Genomic DNA, 24,685 nt, shown 5'->3' on the forward strand with positions numbered 1-24,685 from the left:
TCTGCTTTCATTCCACAAAAGTGGTCTGCTTTGATCTATTCATGAGGACTACAGGTGGTTCATCAACACAGAATCTGAAAATATAGAGCAACACACTTTGACATATTTCTGCCATGCATCCCAACAGTGGCCCTTTCTTTACACACCTAGGTTTCTAATTGTTACTGTTTTCAAAACAATGTATGTTTAGTTTAGAAATACATAGATGGGGGGCACCTGGGTGGCTCAGTGGGTTGGGCCGCTGCCTTCGGCTCAGGTCATGATCCCAGGGTCCTGGGTCGAGCCCCGCATCGGGCTCTCTGCTCTGCGGGGAGCCTGCTTCCCCCTCTCTCTCTGCCTGCCTCTCTGCCTACTTGTGATCTCTCTCTATCAAAAAAAAAAAAAAAAAGAAATACATAGATGGAAAACCATAAAGTAAAAAAATTATAAACCCAGGATAATGATTACTTGGAAATTGGAAATTGGGGAGGGGAAATGAAGGAAAAACATTAAAAGTACCAGTAATATTCTATTTATTAACCTGAACATGTTTAGGGCTCAGGGTGTGTGTGTGTGTGTGTGTGTGTGTGAGAGAGAGAGAGATGTAGATGTTCATTGTATTATTATTCTGCAAATTATACATATTTTATATTATTTATACATACATTATATCTGCACATTTGTTATATTCACAACAAAAATTTCTTTTAAAAGAGAGTAAGCAGAGGGTTGCTGGGGGGAGGCGGGGAGAGAGAGGGTGGTGGGATTATGGACATTGGGGGAGGTATGTGCTATGGTGAGTGCTGTGAAGTATGTAAACCTGGTGATTCACAGACCAGTACCCCTGAGGCTAATAATACATTATATGTTAATTAAAAAATAAAAAAATAAAAAAAATAAAAGAGAGTAAGCAAAATTACTGGTACTATGCTTAAAAGTTCTTTTTACTTAATCAAGAATTTATAAATTCTGGCAGATAATTTAAAGCAGTTTTTTTTTCCACAAGGAATTTTAATGGTCCCTCTAAAATCCATTTTTAAATGCTCAAGTAGTTCCATATGGTTGGAGGAAGGATGAATGTAACTGAGTGCAAGAGATGAATTTCTAGAAGCAGACAATGCCAAATCATGAAGGGCCTTGTATGTTAAAATAATCCTGGCCTGCAGCGATGTCTGTAACTAAAACTTAGATAAGGTTCACATATGTGAGGTTAGTGACTTCCCCATTCTCCCCAGCCTTTCTTCATCAATGTGTCTGGAACACATTAGGAGGTACTACGGAGTCCCAGCAACATGTAATGAGCAAACACACAGGAAATGTGCCAGGTTCTGAGAGCAGGTAAGTATTTTTTTGAGAAAGAGCTTTCAGCTTGCCAGTAGGCTTGGGCTGAGTTTGAACACCTGGTCATTAAATACCAAGATACCATGTAACCTAAGCTGCCTTACACGGACCAGGTGTTAGCTGGTCCAATTAGCTATTATACTGCACCTGCCCAGAGGTACTACATCAAAAAAGGGAATTAGTATGCATAATAAGGACTACGCCTGAACAGGTTTCAAGAGCAATGGTCGTATTTGCTGTACGTCTACTTATGCTACATTCTGGTTCCTCCTTGACTGTGGACACTACCGTGTCATCATGGGGAATTCCCTAAATCCAGTTGACTGAGGATGAACTATTTTCAGCCTGCTTTATTGATGGTGCTTGTGGTGTAGCCCCTCTCAGTTGTCCTAAAGGACAGAAAAGCAGAAAAATCTTCCCAGTGTGTACAACATTAGGTAATACATCTCCCTGTCTACAGTATCTAGGGGAGATAAGCCTGAATTAAGAACCTACATCAATTCACGGACAAAGGCTTGTGTCTTCAATGGATGATCAGTGACTTGGAATGATCATGATGTAGAGATTGCTGACTGTTGACAAAGAGGGAAGAGGTTCAAGGACAGACCTCTCAGAAGGGGCCAAGAGTATGCAAGCATTTGGGCTCAGGGTCAACATTCACAAAAGCCCTCTATGACGGAGAAGATTCATCATAATTAGTTTGGCAAGATGACTCACTTTGCGGATAACAGTCAACCTCCAATCAGTGCGTGCTCATGAATAAAGTGGCAGGCGTGTCAAGACAGAAGCTATGCAAAGTCTCATCAACATGGACTTCCCACCACCAAAGCCAGGCTGTAGCATGGGCTAATTGCTCCCGCCGAGCGCCCCATCTACGGGTAGCAACAATCCCCAGTGCCTAGTATGGGGGCTTCCCAGGGGAATCAGTTGCCACCTGGCAAGAGGTTGATTGCATACTGCTGGAACTCTTCAGTCATGAAAGGGGCAGGAAGGCACCCTCATGAGGATACTTATTCTGAATTTGGACTCATTTCCACTGTTTGCTATCCTTCTAGTACCCTGTCCATGGACTTGCGGAACACTACACTGTCATGGTACTCCCAGATATTATTTCTAACCAAGAAAATCAGTCTACACCAAAAGAAGAAAGGTCATGGGTGTATCTTCTCAGGATTCACTGATCTTAGCATGTATGTGTAAGGGTCTGCCCCTCCCAGAGGAACTTGCTTGTGGACCCTGAATGTAAGGGTGGGGCAGACTGAGTGGAGATATCCAATCAGTAAGCCCTATGTATATCCACTGGGAAAATTGGAATTCAATTGGCCACCTGTGTAGGGGCGGGGCTTAACCACCCCCATAAAGGTTACTCTGCCAGGCTGTCAAGGGGGGGCTGCTGCAGGAGAGCAGCGGCTGCTGCAGGAGGGATGGAGTCGGCAGAGAGCGGTGAAGTCGGCAGAGAGCGGTGAAGTCGGCGGAGAGTGGTGAAGCGGTGCGGAGAGCGGTGGAAGTCGGCGGAGAGCAGGGGAGTCAACGGTGAATAGAAGAGCTGTAACAGCTCTTGTAAGAGCTACAACCGCGTTTGCAGTCTCCAGCCTCCCGCCGGCCCCAAGCTGCCGCCTGCAGCCTCCAGCCTCCGGCGGCGGCCCCGAGCCGCCGCCTTCAGCCTCCAGCCTCCGGCGGCAGCCTCCAGCCTCCGGCTGCCCAGCAGTCCAGTTGTCAGCAGTCCAGTTGTCAGCAGTCCAGTTGTCAGCGGTCCAGTTGTCAGCGGTCCCTCGACGCCTGCGGTCCTGAGACATCTGCGGTCCAGTTGTCAGCGGTCCCTCGATGCCTGCGGTCCTGACACCTGCAGCCCCTAGATGCCAGCGGTCTGGAGGCGTAAGCAGCTCTGAGATGCCAACGGCCCCTAGACACCAGCAGCCTCGCTGCAAAATGCCTCGCCACCCCGAACCACAAGTGGCCTTGTCCGCAGTGGTGGCTTCCTCCGGGTGGAAGCCTGGTCAGAGTAGCATCGTGGGGAGCAGAGTCTGTGTCATCTGTGTTGTCCTCCTTGTCATTGTTGCTTCTTCGTCATTGGGAGTGGCCTCATCCAGGAAATGGTCTTGTCCAGAACAGCCTCTTCTTGGGAGCAGCCTTGTCTGGGGAGCAACTTCACTGAGCAGTGGCCTTGTCTTGGGAGTGGCCTCTTCTTGGGAACGGCTCCAATCATGGAGCGGCCTCATCTGCAGAGCAGCAGCGTCATCTAGAGCGGCCTCGTCCAGAGTGGCCTTCTTGGAAGTGACCTTGTTGGGTTCATCGTCACCGCCTTTTCGTAAGAGGTAGCTCTGACCGGTAGTTTGATTCCTGATGCTTGGCGCGAAATAAAGTTTTGCTTGACCTTCGCTTTGTATCAGTCTCGTTCCTTTGATCACGGACCCTAACATTTGGGGGCTCGTCCGGGATTAAACGACGAGAACTGAGCCAGCATCAGAATTTTTAGGGAAAGCCTCCGGAGGTATTGGGTTTCGAGGTATTGGGTTTCAAGGTATTGGGTTTCGAGGTATTGGGTTTCGAGGTATTGGGTTTCGAGGTATTGGGATCCTATCCGTCTGTCTGGTTGGAGCTCCAGGGTATAGCCCACCGGGGAGAAGCTGGACGCAGCCATGCTCCCCAGGGCTGGAGTGGATGCGGGGACGCCCCATCCCTCTGCTGATAGATCGACAAGGGGTTCGAGTCCCCCTGGGCGGTCGGGGGGTTCGAGTCCCCCTGCACCGTCGGGGGGTTCGAGTCCCCCTGGGCGGTCGGGGGGTTCGAGCCCCCTGCCTTCCCTTTGACAGTTGAGGGGTTCAAGTCCCCTTAGACGGTTGGGGATAAAGATAGCCCCCACCAGTGGCAAGCTCTGGGTAAATTAAAAAGTGCATAGAAATTAATGCACTCCATAAATTTGGTCAGGAGGACAAAGAGAAAAATCCGATTAGGAAATCCATTGAGCTATACAAAAACAAAAACAACACACCAAAGCTTATGGAATGCCATTAAAACAGTACTTAAAGGGAAATTATAGCAGTAAGCACCTGTTTTAAAGGATGAAGTTAAACTTCTACCTCATACAATATACAAAATTTTAAAAGGATCAGAAACCTATATTGTACTCTATAAGGCAACTGATATATGCTATAATATCGATGACCCTTGAAAACATTAGGCCAAATTAAAGAAGCCAGTGATAAAAGACTACATGTATGATCCTGCTTATATGTGAAATGTCCAGAAAACTCAGATCTATAGGAACAGAAAGTAAATTAATAGTTACTTAAGATAGGTTGCCAAGAGATGGGAGTGACCAATGTTTGAATGGGGTTTCATTTAGGATGGTGAAAATGTCCAGAACTTGATTGGACACAATTCATACTTTTAAAGTATACATTTCAATAAACCATTTAAAGGTTATAGGAACTCTAAAGGAACAACAAATAGAAAGGTAAATAACAAGATAATAGGAGAATATGAAAAAGCTCATGGAGCTCAGGAAAGGAAGTCCCCCCACCCCAGCAGCAGGCTCTGGACGAGGGCCACTGGGGTTGTGGTTATTTGTTTGTTTTTAGTTTTTTGTTGTCTATTGTGTTTTGTTATGGTTGAAGGAATGTGGCAAGAAGAGAGTAAGGGGACGCTAGCTTTCATCTCTCTGTTCCTCATAATAGATGTGGGGCTTCTCCCTCACTCATTTTGTGTGTTAAGGGCTATAATGAGCTACCTGGAGTTAGTCAAATGCCGGGTTAAGGTGTCCAATGCTGATGCTCATTAGAGCCGGGCATGGAAAATAAGTGCCTAGTGGGCCACTTTTGGTAAGCAGAACTGGTACTGTGGGATGAACCAACCTCGAGACAGAGACTTTAAGGAATATTCCCAAGCAGCTGCCGAAACTTCTTTTGTTTCGGGGAATTCCTTGCCTTCTCTGGCCCGATGTGGACTGCCTGGCCCCTCCCCCTTGCTGGCAGGGAAAGCATGGCATCTGAAGTGGAATGGGCCCAGGTGGAACATGAGGTCTGTTGGCGAAGGGATGGCTGGGCTGATGGTTAACTGTCTGTTTCAAGGGTTTAATGAGTAATTGCTAAAGTGGCTTCCGAAGTCTTTGATAACCTGAAACTGTGAAGGGTTGCTTGAATGACAAATGGAGTTAAATTTGTTGGACATCTAGATCCTAACCAAATGGGATGAAATGCTAGGGCGCTGTTTGCTGGAACTGGGTTTGTACTTTTGAAATCTGCTGGTGAACACATTCTGTGCTTAACTGATTGATAAATTTGCCATCTAAAGAATTCTGTTGTAACAACTCACCATTGGTTTATATTTAGTCTTAAGTAGAGGTTAAGGTATTTCTAAGAGTACAAAATTCTGTTAAGTGTAATTAAGACTGATGGAAATGAGAAAAGCAACTCTGTATGTAAAAAGTAGGAGATATGTAAAAGAGAGATAAACAGCCCTAAGGCCACTGTCAGAGCTAAATCCATTCGTAAAAGAATGGAAGGGGAGACTGATCACCTCCCATTAGCCAGGGATACCAAAAGGGGAGGATGTCCAACCTGTTTGAATCTGGAAAATGCCTGACTGTGTGAATGTATCTCTATGGCTCCACCGCTTCCACTATGGAGTCTGAATGGACTGCACCCTAAATCTTGCAGGGCTTCATATGGCATAACGGTCATCTACTCCATGGAGTAGCCCAGTCCAGGGTTTATACAGACAGACCTTAAATAAGACGCTCCTAAGTTCCCACGAGGGACACGAGCAGGACAGCATCCAGGGACAGCCCTGCTCCAATGGCAGAGCAGACCACAGCTGTTCTCTCTGGGCTCCTCCACCCAGAATCTGGGAGATGGAACAGGGGGAAATTCTGTGCAATGAATTTGGACTCTGCTTAGCACCTCTGTGTTGGCTCTCAGACCTAGAAAAACGAGAGCCTGAGGGTCCACTTTGAGTCTAGGAAGCCATCTTCCAAGAGGAAGAAAACTCTCTGAAGCTCCGTGAGCTGCTCGTCCCTCTTCTCTGATGTCTGGACTCGATGGGTCACACAAGGGCCTATGGGAGGAGCTCGGGAGTCAAGGCTTCAAATCTTGGCCATTGGAGGCTGCCAGGGACCTGACCCGATTGATACACGTGCAGCTGCTGGCACGTTTCTGAATATGCTGGCTCTCTGCAGCCTCTGCATCTTTGAACAACATGTCTATCTGTCTGAAACATCATTCTGTTCCAAGCACTTAGAAACCCTCCACTACCTCCTCCTTTGTACAGAATGGGTATGACCACAAGGCATCAGTAGCCCAAGAAGGCCGGGGGCCAATGTAACTATGAACGAGAGAGATATGGTAGCTAACCAAGCCTGGACAAATTAAGGTAACAGTAGGATATGAGAAAGTTCAGCTTCCTCCAGCAAGGGGAGGACGGTTCCATGTTATATAGGGTGTCGCGTACACTCATCTGAGAATATCGGGTAAGAACCTTATGATTGTCTACGGCCATACCACCCTGAAGGCGCCAGATCTCGTCTGATCTTGGAAGCTAAGAAGGGTCGGGCCTGGTTAGTACTTGGATGGAAGACTGCCAGGGAATACCGGTTGCTTTTGCTTTGATCTCCAAGAGGGAATTTCTTGGGACGGTGGGCTACTGCAGGCTGTGGATGCTACCTTCACGGAGATGGCACAACCTCTCTACGAACTGGCTAAGGGAGGACTCACTATGGTAGAGTGTGGACAGCTGAGGCAGAAGGAGCATTTCGGGAATTACAAAGAGCCTTACTGTGTGCCCCAGCATTGGTCATCCCAGATGTTACCAAGCCCTTCCACTTGTATGTGAAGGCAGGGCTGACTAAAGAAGTTTTGACTCAGACTCTAGGGCTTGGTGAAGGCCAGTGGTCTATCTTAGCAAGAAACTAGACCCAGTAGCAGCTGGGTTCCCTCCTTGCCTCCGCATAATTGCCGCAACAGCCCTCCTGGTTAAGGATGCGAGTAAATTAACTTTGTGCCAAAATCTTGTTATAACCACCACACACGCGATTAAGGGCCTTCTCCGGACTCCACCAGACCGATGGATGACGAACGCCCGAGTAACGGGGTATCAGGCCCTTTTCCTCAATGAACCAAAAGTGGCCTTCCGACCCCCAGCAGTGCTAAATCCAGCCACACTGCTGCCAGAAGAGCTAGCTGACCATCCACACGACTGTGGGGAGGTCTTAACCCAAGTCACAGGAATAAGGCCGGATCTCAGAGACACTCCCCTCCCGGATGCGGAAGTGACTCTGTTCACAGAAGGGAGTAGTTACATGGTCAGTGGAAAAGAGGTATGCGGGGGCTGCAATGGTTTCTCCTGGGCAGAGACTCTGGATGACAGCCGTGCCACATAGGATCTCGGTGGAAAAGCAAAGCTGATTGCATTCACCAAGGCACTACAGATGGCCGAGGCCACAGGCACTAACTGGAAACTACAGTGTGCCTACTGGCCCCAGAGCTCTGAGCAAGGAGAATGAACCAGACTCTCGAAAAGACCTTGACAAAGTTAATTCTGGAGGCTGGCGGTGGATAGAAAATCTCCTTCCTTTTACTCTCAGGGCACGATGTAATAAACAAGGTGACCCCATTTAAAATAATGTTTGGGAGCTCTGTCCTAGGCTACAGGAGGTTGCCCTAGCAGAAATGACTGATTAGTCTATACCCCAGTCACTGCAGGCATTACAGTCTGTCTTAAAAAGAAGGGATCCAAACTGCCTATACTGGAACAGAGACGGTGGAACCACATCCTTACCAACCCGGGGACTTGGTTTGGATACGTCGCTATCAAGTGGGGAATTTGGAGCCTCGTTGGAAGGGACCATTTACTGTTATCCTAACCACCCCCACGGCAGTAAAAGTGGAAGGCATCAGGGCCTGGGTTCATGCGGGTCATGTCAAACGAGCTGAGAGTAAGGATGCCCTCCAGAAATGGGAAATGCAGCCAAAAGACCCTGCTGACCATAGACTGAAACTAAGACTAAAGAAACTGTGAGTGTATTGTTGCTATACTAAAGAAAATTGGGGCGATAAAATGTTAGTCTTATATGTTCAATATAAGGTAGAACCATCTGAAAAGTCAAGAATTTGACTAATCTCCAAAGAAAAGGGGGGAATGTAAGGGTCTGCCCCTCCCAGAGGAACTTGCTTGTGGACCCTGAATGTAAGGGTGGGGCAGACTGAGTGGAGATATCCAATCAGTAAGCCCTATGTATATCCACTGGGAAAATTGGAATTCAATTGGCCACCTGTGTAGGGGCGGGGCTTAACCACCCCCATAAAGGTTACTCTGCCAGGCTGTCAAGGGGGGGCTGCTGCAGGAGAGCAGCGGCTGCTGCAGGAGGGATGGAGTCAGCAGAGAGCGGTGAAGTCGGCAGAGAGCGGTGAAGTCGGCAGAGAGCGGTGAAGTCGGCAGAGAGCGGTGAAGCAGTGCGGAGAGCGGTGGAAGTCAGCGGAGAGCAGGGGAGTCAACGGTGAATAGAAGAGCTGTAACAGCTCTTGTAAGAGCTACAACCGCGTTTGCAGTCTCCAGCCTCCCACCGGCCCCAAGCCGCCGCCTGCAGCCTCGAGCCGCCTGCAGCTTCCAGCTTCCGGCGGTCTAGCCTTCGGCGGCGGCCCCGAGCGCTGCCGCCTGCAGCCTCCAGCCTCCGGTGGCCCCGAGCGCCGCCGCCTTCAGCCTCCAGCCTCCGGCTGCCCAGCAGTCCAGTTGTCAGCGGTCCAGTTGTCAGCAGTCCAGTTGTCAGCGGTCCAGTTGTCAGCGGTCCCTCGACGCCTGCAGTCCTGAGACATCTGCGGTCCAGTTGTCAGCGGTCCCTCGACGCCTGCGGTCCTGAGACATCTGCGGTCCAGTTGTCAGCGGTCCCTCGATGCCTGCGGTCCTGAGACATCTGCGGTCCAGTTGTCAGCGGTCCCTCGACGCCTGCGGTCCTGATGCCTACAGACCCTAGATGCCAGCAGTTGGTCCTGACACCTGCAGCCCCTAGATGCCAGCGGTCTGGAGGCGTAAGCAGCCCTGAGATGCCAACGGCCCCTAGACACCAGCAGCCTCGCTGCAAAATGCCTCGCCACCCCGAACCACAAGTGGCCTTGTCCGCAGTGGTGGCTTCCTCCGGGTGGAAGCCTGGTCAGAGTAGCATCGTGGGGAGCAGAGTCTGTGTCATCTGTGTTGTCCTCCTTGTCATTGTTGCTTCTTCGTCATTGGGAGTGGCCTCATCCAGGAAATGGTCTTGTCCAGAACAGCCTCTTCTTGGGAGCGGCCTTGTCTGGGGAGCAACTTCACTGAGCAGTGGCCTTGTCTTGGGAGTGGCCTCTTCTTGGGAACGGCTCCAATCATGGAGCGGCCTCATCTGCAGAGCAGCAGCATCATCTAGAGCGGCCTCGTCCAGAGTGGCCTTCTTGGAAGTGACCTTGTTGGGTTCATCGTCACCGCCTTTTCGTAAGAGGTAGCTCTGACCGGTAGTTTGATTCCTGATGCTTGGCGCGAAATAAAGTTTTGCTTGACCTTCACTTTGTATCAGTCTCGTTCCTTTGATCACGGACCCTAACAGTATGCCATCACATAAGAGCAGCTGTCTAGCTGCCCATATAGAATGTTAAAATGGCCTATTGTTGACAGGTGGGAATGAAATTGTAATTGCCTATAGCTTCAGACAGACAGAGAAAAGAGCTTTGTAGTTGGAATGGCACTGCATATGCAGATGCATGAAGATATGAGAAAACCCAGCAGATCTGAGGTGTTGCAGGTAATTCAGGAAGGCAGAGAAGAGGGAAGGCAAAGAAAATGGGTTCAGCAGGTAAACATCATAACTCTTGTTGAGAAGCATTACTCTCTTTTGTGGGTGATAGGGACCCAAGGAAGGCTGCCATGTGAGACTGCCAAGGACCCGCTCAAATTCCAGTACAATTTACAATTTGCAGGAAACTTTCATAACCTCTTCCCCTCCAAAAGCCGGGCACTATTCCTTCCTCCTCTGAAGGACAATTCATTGCATAAGTGCTGGTGGTTTCCCCATATTTGTAAATTCCTTAATACTCTTCCCTCTGGGAGGTAGGGATTCACCTTCCCCTTGAAGGTTGGAGGTTGGAATGGGTGACTGGCTTCTAACAGTGCAGTATAGAATGCAACAATAGTAACTTTACAGTAGAGAAGTCCCCTTAACTAAGCCACTGAAGTTAACATCACCAGAAATATATCATATCAATATCATGTAACCCCTGATATGATGCAATGAGAAGGGGCGTATCATCTCTGTTTTTCCCAAAAACTGGATTAAGGGCATGGAGGAGCTTGCTGTAGGATCTTTGTAATTCTAATATAAATCAAAAATTACCTCAAAATAAAAAAAATTAAAATTATTTCAAAGTAAGAAGTAAAGTTTTTTTAAAAAAGTAAAAAATAAAAATTTTAAAAAACCTTTGCTTCCAAAAGGTTCTCACTAAAGAAAATTTTAAAGGATATATTTCAAGTGAGTGAAATAATCATATCCAGTAGGTCTGAGATTCAAGGAGAAATGATAAGCAAGGAAATTTTAAGTATTTGGGTAATTCTAAACAAACAGCCACTATCTAAACAATCATGTTTTGAGGGGTTAAAAAGTAGAGAAGATGTATATGAAAACAATACCAAATATATCAAAATGGGGGTATAACAGTTTAAATGTTCTATGATGCTTGTGTCTGTCATTCAAGAAGATCATCAGGATATTACCTTGGACGTTGACAAGTATACATATTAACATTTTTGACATTACCACTAAAAGGATATTTAGCATCCAAATCAGTAAAGTTTTATAAAAATCTAAAAAAAAAAATCCAAAATAAGGCAAAAAAGTAACTACAAAGAAATATAGAAAAGGTAGTATACATAGAAACTATAAAATAAAATAGTAAAAGTAAATATAAATAAATATAAACAGTCTAAATGCTCTAGTGAAAGAAAAAATATTAAAAACTATTTTTAAAAGTTAAGATATACGGTGGCTTTCAAGAGACATTTCTGACATAAGGATACAGAAAGTTGAAGGAAAAGAGTAGGTAAAGATATAGAAGGCAAATAGTAAACAAAGGAAGGCCAGTATCAGATTAATTAAGCTTTAAGGCAAAAAGTGCTACTGGACCTTACATATCACAGTACGTATGAGATTTAATTCCCTAGAATTATGTCACAATTCTAAATGTGTATGTACCTAGTTCCATAGGCTCAAAATAACATAGCCTCAAAATACATTTGTATTTTTATTTTTTTAAAAGATTTTATTTATTTATTTGTCAGAGAGAGAGAGAGAACACAAGCAGGCAGAGCGGCAGGCAGAGGTAGAGAGAGAAGCAGGCTCCCCACTGAGCAAGGAGCCCCATGCGGGACTCGATCCCAGGATCCTGGGATCATGACCTGAGCCGAAGGCAGCGGCTTAACCAACTGAGCCACCCAGGCATCCCACATTTGTATTTTTAAACTAGGAAAGAATTTTAAGGAAGAATAGACAAACCATCATCATAGTAGAAAATTTTACATTACATTCAATGATGGATAAATCAAGCAAGAGAAAAACAGCATAAAGAAACATTAATTTTTAAAAATATTTTATTTATTTATTTGACAAAGAGAGCACACAAGCAGGGGGAGTGGCAGAAGGAGAAGCAGGCTTCCTGCCAAGCAGGGAGCCTGATGTGGGGCTTGATCCCAGAACGCTGGGATCATGACCTGAGCTGAAGGCAGCTACTTAACAACTGAGCCACCGGCACCCCAAGAAACAAAAAAATGACCCCAAAAATGACAAAACTGAGAAGCTTCATCCAATAGTCATATGTATAGTATTGGTTTCCAAACTCACTTTTTTTTGCAAGCACAGTGAACTATTTGTGAAAGTGATCACATGCACTAGGTGATAAAGCAATTCTCAACAAATTTTAAAAGGAGAGGCACCTGGATGGCTCAGTTGGTTAAGCCTCTGCCTTCAACTCAGGTCATAATCCCAGTGTCCTGAGATCGAGCCCTTCATTGGGCTCCCTGCTCAGCAGGGAGACTGCTTCTCCCTCTCCCCCCACCCACCCCCTTTGTAATCTGTCTCTCTAATAAATAAATAAAATCTTTTAAAAAAATGTTAAAGAATTAATAGCATGGGGCACCTGGCTGGCTCAGTTGAAAGAGCATGCAACATTTTTAAAAAAAGATTTTATTTGGGGCACCTGGGTGGCTCAGTGGGTTAAGCCTCTGCCTTCAGCTCAGGTCATGATCTTAGGGTCCTGGGATGGAGCCCCACATCCGGCTCTCTGCTCAGCAGGGAGCCTGCTTCCCCCTCTCTCTATGCCTGCCTCTCTGCCTACTTGTGATCTCTGTCTGTCAAGTAAAATAAATAAAATCTTAAAAAATATTTTATTTCTATATTTTCTTATTTATTTGAGAGAGAATGAGAAAGAGAGAGAGGAATGTGGGTAGGGACAGAGGAAGAGGGACAAGAAGACTCTCCGCTAAGCAGGGAGGCTGATGCAGGACTCGATCCTAGGATCTCGAGATCATGACCTGAGCAGAAGTCAGGTGCTTAGCTGACTGAGCCACCCAGGTACCCTGAGCACAGAACCCTCGATCTCAGGGTTGTGGATTCGAGTCCCATTATGGGTGTAGAACTTACTTAGAAATAAAATCCTTAAAAGAATTACTATCATGCGAGTTATGTTCTACAATTAGAGTTTAATTAAGAATGAATAATAAAAGGGTGCCTGGGTGGCTCAGTGGGTTAAGCCTCTGTCTTTGGCTCAGGTCATGATCCTGGGGTCCTGGGATCAAGCCCCGCATCGTGCTCTCTGTTCAGCAGGGAGCCTGCTTCCTCTCCTCTCTCTGCCTGCTGCTCTGCATCCTTGTGATCTCTCTGTCTAATAAATAAATAAAATCTTTAAAAAAATGAATAATAAAAAAGATAATCAGAAAAACTTCCTGTATTTGGAAATTAACAAATAAGATTTTAAGTAACTCAGAAAAACATTCTGAATTTAAATGATGAAAATGATCAAAACTTACAGAAGTGTTAAACTTTTTTTTAAAAGACGTGTCCCTTTATTTTAGAGAGAGAGAAAGAGAGACCGTGCACACACATGTAGCAGGGAGAGGCAGAGGGATAGGGAGAGAGAGAATCTCAAGCAGACTCCTCATTGAGTGAGGAGCCTGATGCAGGGCTTGATCCCACAACCCCAAGATCAGGACATGAGCTGAAATCAAGAGTCAGCTGCTTAACCAACTGAGCCACTTAGGTGCCCCTAAGAAGTGTTAGATATTTATAATAGAAAAGAAGAAAGGTGAAAGTAAATGTGCCAAATACCCAAATTTTCAATTCATCCAATATTTCAATCCAAATATTCAAGAAGTTAAAGAGTGAAAGAATAACTCTAAAGAAAATAGAAAATATTTATGATAAAGATGAAAATCAAGAAAATAAAAAGTAAACAAAAAAAATAGAAAAGAGTAGCAATCCAGAAATTTTTTCTTTGAAAAGATTTATAACATTGATAAACTTCTGCCAATAGTATTTAAAGAAACAAAGGTAAGAAGGTAACCATAAATAATACTAAGAATAATAAAGAAAACAATTAGAGATGCTACAGAAATTACATGGATTGTAAAAGAATATTATAAACAACATCTTAAAATGAAAATAAAATGGACAAACACTTAGAAATATATATCAAAACTGATTAAAGATAGAAAATCACAATAATTTTACAACCATTGAGATAATGAATCAGTATGCAAACATCTTCCCACAAAGAAAACACGAGGTCTGGATCATTTTATAGGTGAATTTTTCCAAATGTTTAAAAACCAAATAATTCTGTTTTAGAAAATTATCTAGAGAATAGGAAAAGAAAGAGCTCTCCTTTCTCGTTTTATGAGGCCAGCATGACTCTGATACCAAAAGGAGCAAGAATAATACAAGAATAATACAAGACAGAATAATCATAGATCAGATTCACTCATGGACATAGTCACCCAAATCCTAAATGAATTATTGATGCATGTAATCCTGCTATGTATAAAAAATATGTATGACCTTGATGAAATCCCAACAGTTCATTTTTGCCTTTGCTTCCCTTGCCTTTGGCGATGTTCCTAGGAAGATGTTGCTGCGGCTGAGGTCCAAGAGGTTGCTGCCTGTGTTCTCAAGGATTTTGATGGATTCCTTTCTCACATTGAGGTCCTTAATCCATTTTGAGTTTATTTTTGTGTGTGGTGTAAGGAAATGGTCCAATTTCATTTTTCTGCACGTGGCTGTCCAATTTTCCCAACACCATTATTAAAGAGGCTGTCTTTTTTCCATTGGACATTCTTTCCTGCTTTGTCAAAGATTAGTTGACCATAGAGTTGAGGATCTATTTCTGGGCTCTCTATTCTGTTCCATTGATCTATGTGTCTGTTTTTGTGCCAGTACCATGCTGTCTTGATGATGACAGCTTTATAATAGAGCTTGAAGTCCAGAATTGTGATGCCACCAACTTTGGCTTTCTTTGTCAATATCCCTTTGGCTATTCGAGGTCTTTTCTAGTTCCATATAAATTTTAAAATTATTTGTTCCATTTCTTTGAAAAAGATGGATGGTACTTTGATAGGAATTGCATTAAATGTGTAGATTGCTTTAGGTAGCATAGACATTTTCACAATATTTATTCTTCCAATCCAGGAGCATGGAACATTTTACATTTCTTTGTGTTTTCCTCAATTTCTTTCATGAGTACTTTATAGTTTTCTGAGTATAGATTCTGTGCCTCTTTGGTTAGGTTTATTCCTAGGTATCTTATGGTTTGGGGTGCAATTGTAAATGGGATTGACTCCTTAATTTCTCTTTCTTCTGTCTTGTTGTTGGTGTAGAGAAATGCAACTGATTTCTGTGCATTGATCTTATATCCTGACACTTTACTGAATTCCTCTACAAGTTCTAGCAGTTTTGGAGTGGAGTCTTTTGGGTTTTCCACATAGAGTATCATATCATCTGCGAAGAGTGATAATTTGACTTCTTCTTTGCCGATTTGGATGCCTTTAATTTCCTTTTGTTGTCTGATTGCTGAGGCTAGGACTTCTAGTACTATGTTGAATAGCAGTGGTGATAATGGACATCCCTGCCGTGTTCCTGACTTTAGTGGAAAAGCTTTCAGTTTTTTTCCATTGAGAATGATATTTGCAGTGGGTTTTTCATAGATGGCTTTGATGATATTGAGGTATGTGCCCTCTATCCCTACACTTTGAAGAGTTTTGATCAGGAAGGGATGCTGTACTTTGTCAAATGCTTTTTCAGCATCTATTGACAGTATCATGTGATTCTTGTTCTTTCTTTTATTGATGTGTTGTATCACATTGACTGATTTGTGGATGTTGAACCAACCTTGCAGCCCTGGGATAAATCCCACTTGGTCGTGGTGAATAATCCTTTTAATGTACTGTTGAATCCTATTGGCTAGTATTTTGGTGAGAATTTTCGCATCTGTGTTCATCAAGGATATTGGTCTATAGCTCTCTTTTTTGATGGGATCCTTGTCTGGTTTTGGGATCAAGGTGATGTTGGCCTCATAAAATGAGTTTGGAAGTTTTCCTTCCATTTCTATTTTTTGGAACAGTTTCATGAGAATAGGAATTAGTTCTGGTGCAACCACTCTGGAAAACAGCATGGAGGTTCCTCAAAATGTTGAAAATAGAACTGCCCTATGACCCAGCAATTGCACTACTGGGTATTTACCCTAAAGATACAAACGTAGTGATCCAAAGGGGCGCATGCACCCGAATGTTTATAGCAGCAATGTCCACAATAGCCAAAGTATGGAAAGAACCTAGATGTCCATCAACAGATGAATGGATAAAGAAGATGTGGTATATATACACAATGGAATACTATGCAGCCATCAAAAGAAACGAAATCTTGCCATTTGCGACAACATGGATGGAACTAGAGCGTATCGTGCTTAGCGAAATAAGTCAAGCGGAGAAAGACAACTATCATATGATCTCCCTTATATGAGGAAGTAGTGATGCAACATGGGGGCTTAAGTGGGTAGGAGAAGAATCCATGAAACAAGATGGGATAGGGAGGGAGACAAACCATAAGTGACTCTTAATCTCACGAAACAAACTGTGGGTTGCTGGGGGGAGTGGGGTTGGGAGAAGGGGGGTAGGGTTATGGACATTGGGGAGGGTATGTGCTTTTGGGTAAATTGGAAGGGGTGGTGAACCATGAGAGACTATGGACTCTGAAAAACAATCTGAGGGGTTTGAAGTGGCAGAGGGGTGGGAGGTTGGGGTACCAGGTGGTGGGTATTATAGAGGGCACGGCTTGCATGGAGCACTGGGTGTGGTGAAAAAATAATGAATACTGTTTTTCTGAAAATAAATAAATTGGAAAAAAAAATATGTATGACCAAGTTGGGTCTGTCCCAGGAATGCCAAGTTGCTTTAATAACAGAAAAACAGTCCTTGCTACCCATTACCTGCAGAGATTAAAAGAGAAAATCAACAATCATGTCATTAGTCACAGGAAAGCAATTTGACAAAATCCAACATCTGGTAATGTTAAAAACTCTTAGCAATGTGAAAATAGAAGTTTTCTTATTCATAAAAAGCATTCTCAAAGACTACAGTAAATATCATCCTCAGTTTGAAAGCATTCCTTCTATAAGATCAGAACCAACTCTCACCACATAAATGGTGAGATCAGGGTACCAACTATCACCACATAAATGATAAAAGAAAGAATACATTTATGTAAATTAATAATATAAATTTATAAATTTATATAAGTTAATAATAGGATACAATTATGTAAATTAATAATAATAATTTATATGTAATTTATATTACATATAAATGTAATAATTTACATTTGTATAAATTAATAATAATTGTTCACCCATGTATATATAAAGAACAAAGAAAAATATAAGCAATGCAATAGAGGAATAGGCAAAAGGCTGCAATAAGAACTTGACAGAAAAGAAAATTCAAGCAGCCAATAACCATATTAAAAAATAACGTCTGTCTCACTAGAGGTCAGGGAAATGCAAATTAGAATACCATGATAATAATACTAATAAGTGCTTACTATGTAACACAGACTATTTTAGTGTAATAATGATAAATGTTTAAATTCTCTCAACAATCCCATGTGATAGTATTTTAGACATTTGTGCTATTAGTTGATAGGCCCTGACTGAGAAAACTCAGGAAGTCTTAAAGTCAGGCAATATAACTCCTGCAACTTTGTTCTTTTTCAAAGTTGTGTGACCATTCTACCTCTTTTTCATCTCAATAAGAATTTTAGAATCAGGGAGCACTGACTGGGTGGTGTATCAGTTGAGTGCCTGACTCTTGGTTTGACTGGGGCATGATTTCAGAATCTGCTTGCCAGTTTCTACAATTGACATCCTAACAATACTGAGTTTTCCAACCCAAGAACCCTGGGTTGGAAAACTCAGTATTGTTAGGATGCCAATTATTCCCAAATGGATTTATAGATTCAGTACAATCACAATCATAATCCCAATAGGGTTTATTTGTAGAAACTGGCAAGCAGATTCTCTGAGTCTGCTTGAAGTTCTCTCTGCCCTCCCTCTGCCCCTCCCACTCACGCTCTCTCTCTCTCTATAAATAAATAAATAAATAAATAAATAAATAAATAAATAAATATTTTTTAAAAATTTCCCGCAGGGCTCCTAGGTGGCTCAGTCAGTTAAAGCATCTGTCTTCAGCTCAGGCCACGATCTCAGGGGCCTGGGATCAAACCACATGTCAGGCTTCCTACCTGGCAGACAGTCTGCTTTTCCTCCTGTCCTTCCCCCAACTCATTCTCTCTCTCAAATAAATAAATAAAATCTTTAAAAAAATTTTCTCTCAGTAATATTTTTTAGCATCCGATGAGCATATCCTACATATCTTTTGTTTGATTTACCCCTAAATATTTCATAGTTACAAAGTTTTTTAATTTAAGTCATCTCTACACCCAATGTGGGGCTTGAACTCACAACCCCAAGATCAAAAAATCACATACTCTTCTGACTGAGCCAGCCAGGCACCCCTTAATATTACAAATTTTTGATGCTATTGTAAAAGATATTGTTCTTCAAATTTTCCTCTCTAATTGTTTGTTGCTGGTATATAGAAATACAGTTTATTTGTTTTTAATTGTGGCAAATAAGCATAACATAAAACTTATCATCTCAGCCATTTTAAAATGTATAAGTTCCTTGCTGTTAAGGACATTCATGTTGTCTTGCAATTACCACCAACATCTATTCAAGACTCTTCATTTTGCAAGACTGAAACTCTATACTCATTAAACAACAACTTCCTATTTCTTCCCCCCAGCCCCCAGTAACCACCATTCTACTTTCTATCTCTATGAATCTGACTACTCTAGGTACCTCATCTAGGTGGTATCATATGGTTTTTGTCTTTCTGGTTGGCTTATTTCACTTAGCATAATGTTTCAAGGTTTATCCATGTTGTAGCATGTGCCAGCATTTCCTTCCTTTTTAAGAGTAAATAATATTCCATTATAAGTTTATGCAACATTTGGTTTATTCATTCTCCCCTCAGTGGACATTTAGATTGCTTCCAGCTCTTGGCTCTTATAAATACCGCTGCTTTGAATATAGATGTGCAGCTATCTCTTCAAGACTCTGCTTTCGGGCGCCTGGGTGGCTCAGTGGGTTGAACCTCTGCCTTCGGCTCAGGTCATGATCTCAGAGTCCTGGGATCGAGTCCCGCATCGGGCTTTCTGCTCAGCGGGGAGCCTGCTTCCTCCTCTCCCTCTGCCTGCCTCTCTGCCTGCTTGTGATCTCTCTCTGTCAGATAAATAAAATAAAATCTTTAAAAAAAAAAAAAAGACTCTGTTTTCAATTCTTTTGGATATATCCCCAGATAGGGTATTGCTGGACCAGATGATATTTTTATTTTCAATTTTTTGAGGAACCAGCATACTACATTGTACAGTGGTAGTGACATTTTACATTCTTGCCAACAATGCACATGGATTCTGGTTTCTCCACATCCTTATCTACACATCTTAGAGATCTCCTAATGGGCATGAAGTGGTATTTCATGGTTTTGATTTTGTATCTCCCTAATAATTAGTGATGTTGAACATCTGTTTTATGTGCTTATTGGCACTTGTATCTCTTCTTTGGAGAAATGTCTATTCAAATCCTTTGTTTTTTAATCAGGTTGTTCTTACACTTGATTTTTGTATATTGATCTTACAGCCTGCAACCTTGACAAATACTAATTCTAGTAGTTGCGGGTTCTTTAGGATTTTCTAGATGGGTAATTTGTTATCTATGTATACGGACAGTTTTCTTTCTTTCTTCCTAATCTGGATATCTTTTTATTTCCCAGCCTTATTGACCTAACTAGAATTTATAGCACAATGTTGAACAGAAGTGATGACAACAGATAACTTTGCTTTGACAATTTCTCAAAGAAAAAGTATTGGTCTTTATTCATTAAATATCATGTTAGTTGTAGATTTTTCATAAATGCCCTTTATTGGTGTGAAAAGGTTCCCTCCTATTCTTAATTTGCTGAGAGATTTTTCTTAGGGATAGATGTGGGATTTTTATCAAGTGCTTTTTCTGTATCTATTGAGATGATCATATGATTTTTCTTTTTAGTCTGCTAGTAAGGTGAATTATATTGATTGACTTTCAAACGTTAAACTGGCCTTGCATTCTTGGGATAAATCCAATTGGTCATGATATCTTATCTGTTTTATATACAGTCATCAGATTCAGTTCACTAATAATTTTAAGAGAGCTTTTAGATCTCTGCCTCTATGTTCATGAAGGGAATTCCTTTTTAGTCTTTTTTCACTGGAATTAGAGTAATCTGACCTCAGAAAATGAGTTTGGAAATATTCTCTTCCCTTCAATTTTCTGGAAGAATTTATGTGAATTGGTGTTATTTATTTATTAAATGTTTGGTAGAATTTACCAGTGAGACCAGATATGCCTGAAATGTCTTTGTGGAAGGTTTTTAAACTATAAATTCCATCCCTTAAACAGAGGTAGGATATTCAAATGGTCTGTTTCTTCTTGTGTGACCTTTAGTAGATTATGTCTTTCAATCCAAGCTGTCAAATGCATTGGCCTACAGCTGTTCATAATTCCTTTGTTCTTTTAATATGTGGAGGATGTGTGGTGATGTCTCCCCTTTCATTTTTTTATATTGTTGACTCAAATCCTCTCTGTTTTGCTAGCCAGTCTTCTTAGAATTTAATGGTTTTTAAAAATCTTTTCAACACGCTCTTAGTTTTATTTTTTCTATTGTTTTTTTTTGCTTTCCATTTCATCAACTGAAGCTAAGATTTCCTCCCTTCTGCCTACAATGGGGGTTATTTGCTCTTTTTTTTTTCTAATTTCTTAATGTAGATGTCTTGTTAATTGATTTGAAACATCTCTCTCTCTCTTTTTTAAAGATTTTGTTTGTTTATTTGTGGGAGAGAGAAAACGTGGACTAGCAAAGGGATTGCCTTGCATAGGGAGAAGCAGCCTCCCCACTGAGCAAGGAGCCCAACTCAGGACTCAATCCCAGAACCCTGGGATCATGACCTAAGTTGAAGGCAGATGCTTAACTGACTGAGCCAACAAGGCATCCCCGTTTCTTCTCTTCTAGTAGAATCATTTAATGCTCTGAATTTTCTTTTAGCTGGACTCTACACATTTTGATATGTTTCTTTTCATCTTCATTCAACAAAACATTTTCTAATTTCTCTTGTAATTTCTTCTTGGATTCACATATTGGTTAGCTGGCAAATATTTACTGATTTTCAAGATAAATTTCTGTAATAATATCCAATTTAATTTTATTTTTATCAGAGATCATACTTTGTATAGTTTTAATCCTCTTAGACTTACTGAAACTTGTTTTATGACTGTAGTCAATTTTGGTGATATTATGGGTGCACTAGCAGAGAATGTGGATTCTTCTGTTGTTGGGTATGAAGTTCTACAAATCTCAATTAGTTAACAATGTTTTCCACAGATTACATATCATTACTCATTTTCTTTCTACTGCTTTTTTTTAAGTACTGATATAAGAGTGTTGACATTTTTAACTATAATTGTAGATTTGTCTACTTTTTCATTTCTATCTGGTAGAAATACTTTACTTCGGTATTTTGAAGGTCTGTTATTAGTCTCATATACTGTTGACTCTCGAACAACACAGTTTGAACTGCATAGGTCCACTTATACATGAGCTTTGTTTTATTTTTTTAAAAATGTTGGACAACTTTTCAGAGATTTGAGGTTTGTGTAGGTTAGAAATATCAAAAAAATTAAGAAAAAGATATGTCATGAGTATATAAAACATATGTTGATACTAGTCTATTTTATAATTTACTATCATATGTACAGATTATAAAAAGTTAAAATTAATAAAAACTTATGCACATCAACACTTACAGACCAAATATAATGCCATTCAGTTGAGAGAAATGTAAACCATGAAGATGTCATATTAAGTCATAACTGTATAAAATTAACTGTAGCACATACTGCACTACTGTAATAATTCTGTAGTCACCTCCTGTTGCTATTGTGAGCTCAAGTGCTGCAAGTATCCGCTTAAAACACCATGTGATGTTAATCATCTCCATGTGAACAGTTTGTATCACTAGTAAATTTTGTATTGCAGTAAAAAGTGATTTCTTGTGGATCTTGCATATTTTTCACTGTGCTTAGTGCATACGGTAAACTTTGAATAACACCATGGGACCCATAAAAGTGCCACTTAATGATGTTGGAAGCGTTCCCATGAAGCAGAGATAAGTCATGACACTACAAGAAAAGGTTGAATTGCTTGATATGTGTGGTAGATTGAGGTCTGCATCTGCAATAGCTCACCATTTCAAGATAAATAAATCCAATGTAAGGACCACTATAAGAAAAGAAAAGGAAATTCATGAAGCCATTGCTGCAGCTATTCCAGAAGGCATGAAATGCCTTGTCCTCTTATATTGAAAAATGCGACTTTTATGTGGGAGCAGAATTGCTGTAAGAAAGGCAAACATATAGTCTAATATGATTTGGGAAAAAGTGAAGTTATTATATGACAACTCAAAGCAAAAGGAAGATGAAGGATTTAAAGCTGGAGAAGTTAATGCCAGCAAAGGATGGTTTGATATTTCAGAAAGACCTGTGGTTAAAAATATCAAGCCCTTCATCCTGGAAAGGCAAAGATAAATACCAGCTGCCAGTCTTCTAGTTGTATGAAAAGGGCTGGACAATGAGAACCCCTTTTCTTGATTGGTTCCACTGATGCTTTTTCCCTGAAGTTAGAAAGTACCTTACCAGTAGGGGGCTGCCTTTTAAGGTCCTTTTGCTATTGGACAAAGCCCCTGCCCATTCAGAATCCCAATGAATTCAACACTGAAGGCATAGAAGTGGTCTACTTGCTCCAAAACACATCTCTAATTCAGTCTCTATATTGGGGGCATAAAGACCATTGAGGCTTATTATACACAGTACTCTATGAAGACAATTGTCAATGCTATGGGAGAGAACCTTGATAGAGAGAACATCATGAAAATTTAGAAGGATTAAACCACTGAACATGCCATTGTTGTTGGAGAAAAAGCTGTGAAATCCATTAAGTCTGAAACAATAAGTTCCTGCTGGAGAAAACGGAGTCCAGATGCTGTGCATGACTTCAGATGATTTACAACAGAGCCAGTCAAGGAAATCATGAAAGAGTGTGTGGATATGGCCAAAAATGTGCAGGTTGGGGATGGTGAAGTGTTTCAAGATATGGATCTTGGAGAAAATCAAGAGCTAGTAGACACCTCACTGGCAGAATGAACAGAAGATGACTTGATGGAGATGAGTGCTTCCAAACCAGTGCCAAACAATGAGGGAGGAGATGTAGAAGAAACACTGCCAGAAAACAAGTTGACATTAGACAATTTGTCAGAAGCATTCTGATTATTCATACCTGTATTTAACGTCTTTTATGGCATAGACCCTTCTATGACACAGACTCTGAAATGAAAGCAAAGTGTGGAAGAAGGTTTGGTATCTTATAGAAACATTTTAGAGAAACCAAAGAGCAAAAAAGTCAGAAATTATAATGGATTTCTGGAATATGCCTGTCTCTCCTGTCTCCTTCCAAATCCTCCACTTCTTCCACATCTGCCACCCCTGAGACAGCAAAACCAAACCCTCCTCCTCCTCCTCAGCCTACTCAACAAAAGTTGATGAAGGTGAAGGCCTTTATGATGATCCACTTTCACTTAATAAGTAGTAAATAGTACACAATCATCATACCATACAGTTAATGTGTATATGTCTTCATGTGAATTTCTAATAACTGTACAGCAAGAACTATGAGACCCTTTTGTGTCATCATCACCATCATTGCCTAAGTAGTCATTGTGCAAAACATCAGTGTGGGAGGCCTGGCTGGTTCAGACAGCAGAGCATGAGAATCTTGATCTCAAGGTCATGAGTTTAAGCCTCAAGTTGGGTGTAGAGTCTACTTAATTAAAAAATTATGCACAAGGCTTATATGGAAGTGGATAGCCTATCTTTATGTAGGCATAAGTTGAGTGATATTTAGCATAAAATTAATAATGTGTTAGTTTATTTTATAATTTTACTTTCAAAGAATTTCATCAGTATACAGTATACATCTATTGTAATTGAAGAAACTATCAGCTTATCATCACAGGTAAGTGGTTTTTAAAAACTATAACAATGTTCCTAATACCCTGTTATAAATATGTTAGTAATACTATATGCCATAGAAATTATATGATTCATTCTTTAATGTATAAGCTAGTGTACTGTGAAGCAATTGGATTGATTATAGTTGGCTACCATAAAGCAATCATATTGCTTCTTCTTAATTATCAGTGAATGAACCATTATTCCTGTAAATAAATATGAAATTGTTTTCACATTATCTTTTTATTTTTTGTGTCTAGTGTTAGGAATATGTATAACATCTGCAATGTTTTGTATCATATAAGACAATATTGATGTAGGTATTGATAGATATAATCAGATGATATAAGTTTTCAGCACCAATAAATACAGTACAGTATTATAAATGTATTTTTATGATTTTCTAGCTATATACTGTAAAAATACAGTATATAACACACATAACATACAAAATATGTGTTAATCAACTATATGTTATTACTAAGGCTTCCAGTCAACAGAAGGATCTTAGTAGTTAAGTTTTTGGAGAGTCAAAAGTTATACATGGATTTTTGACTGTGTCGGGGTTGTCAGCTCTAACCTTGGTGTTGCTCAGGAATCAGCTGTACATTTATGATTGTTATATTCTCTTGATGAATCAAGTCTTTTATCATTTT

The 24,685-nt window shown here is 41.3% G+C and overlaps 1 pseudogene; it reads left to right on the top strand.

Moving 5' to 3' along the window:
• Positions 1-6,804: 6,804 nt before the first annotated feature.
• LOC122890828 lies at positions 6,805-6,923 on the top strand (annotated as a pseudogene).
• Positions 6,924-24,685: the final 17,762 nt, after the last annotated feature.

The sequence above is a fragment of the Neovison vison genome, chromosome 11, assembly GCF_020171115.1.
Source record: "Neovison vison isolate M4711 chromosome 11, ASM_NN_V1, whole genome shotgun sequence".
NCBI lineage: Eukaryota > Metazoa > Chordata > Mammalia > Carnivora > Mustelidae > Neogale > Neogale vison.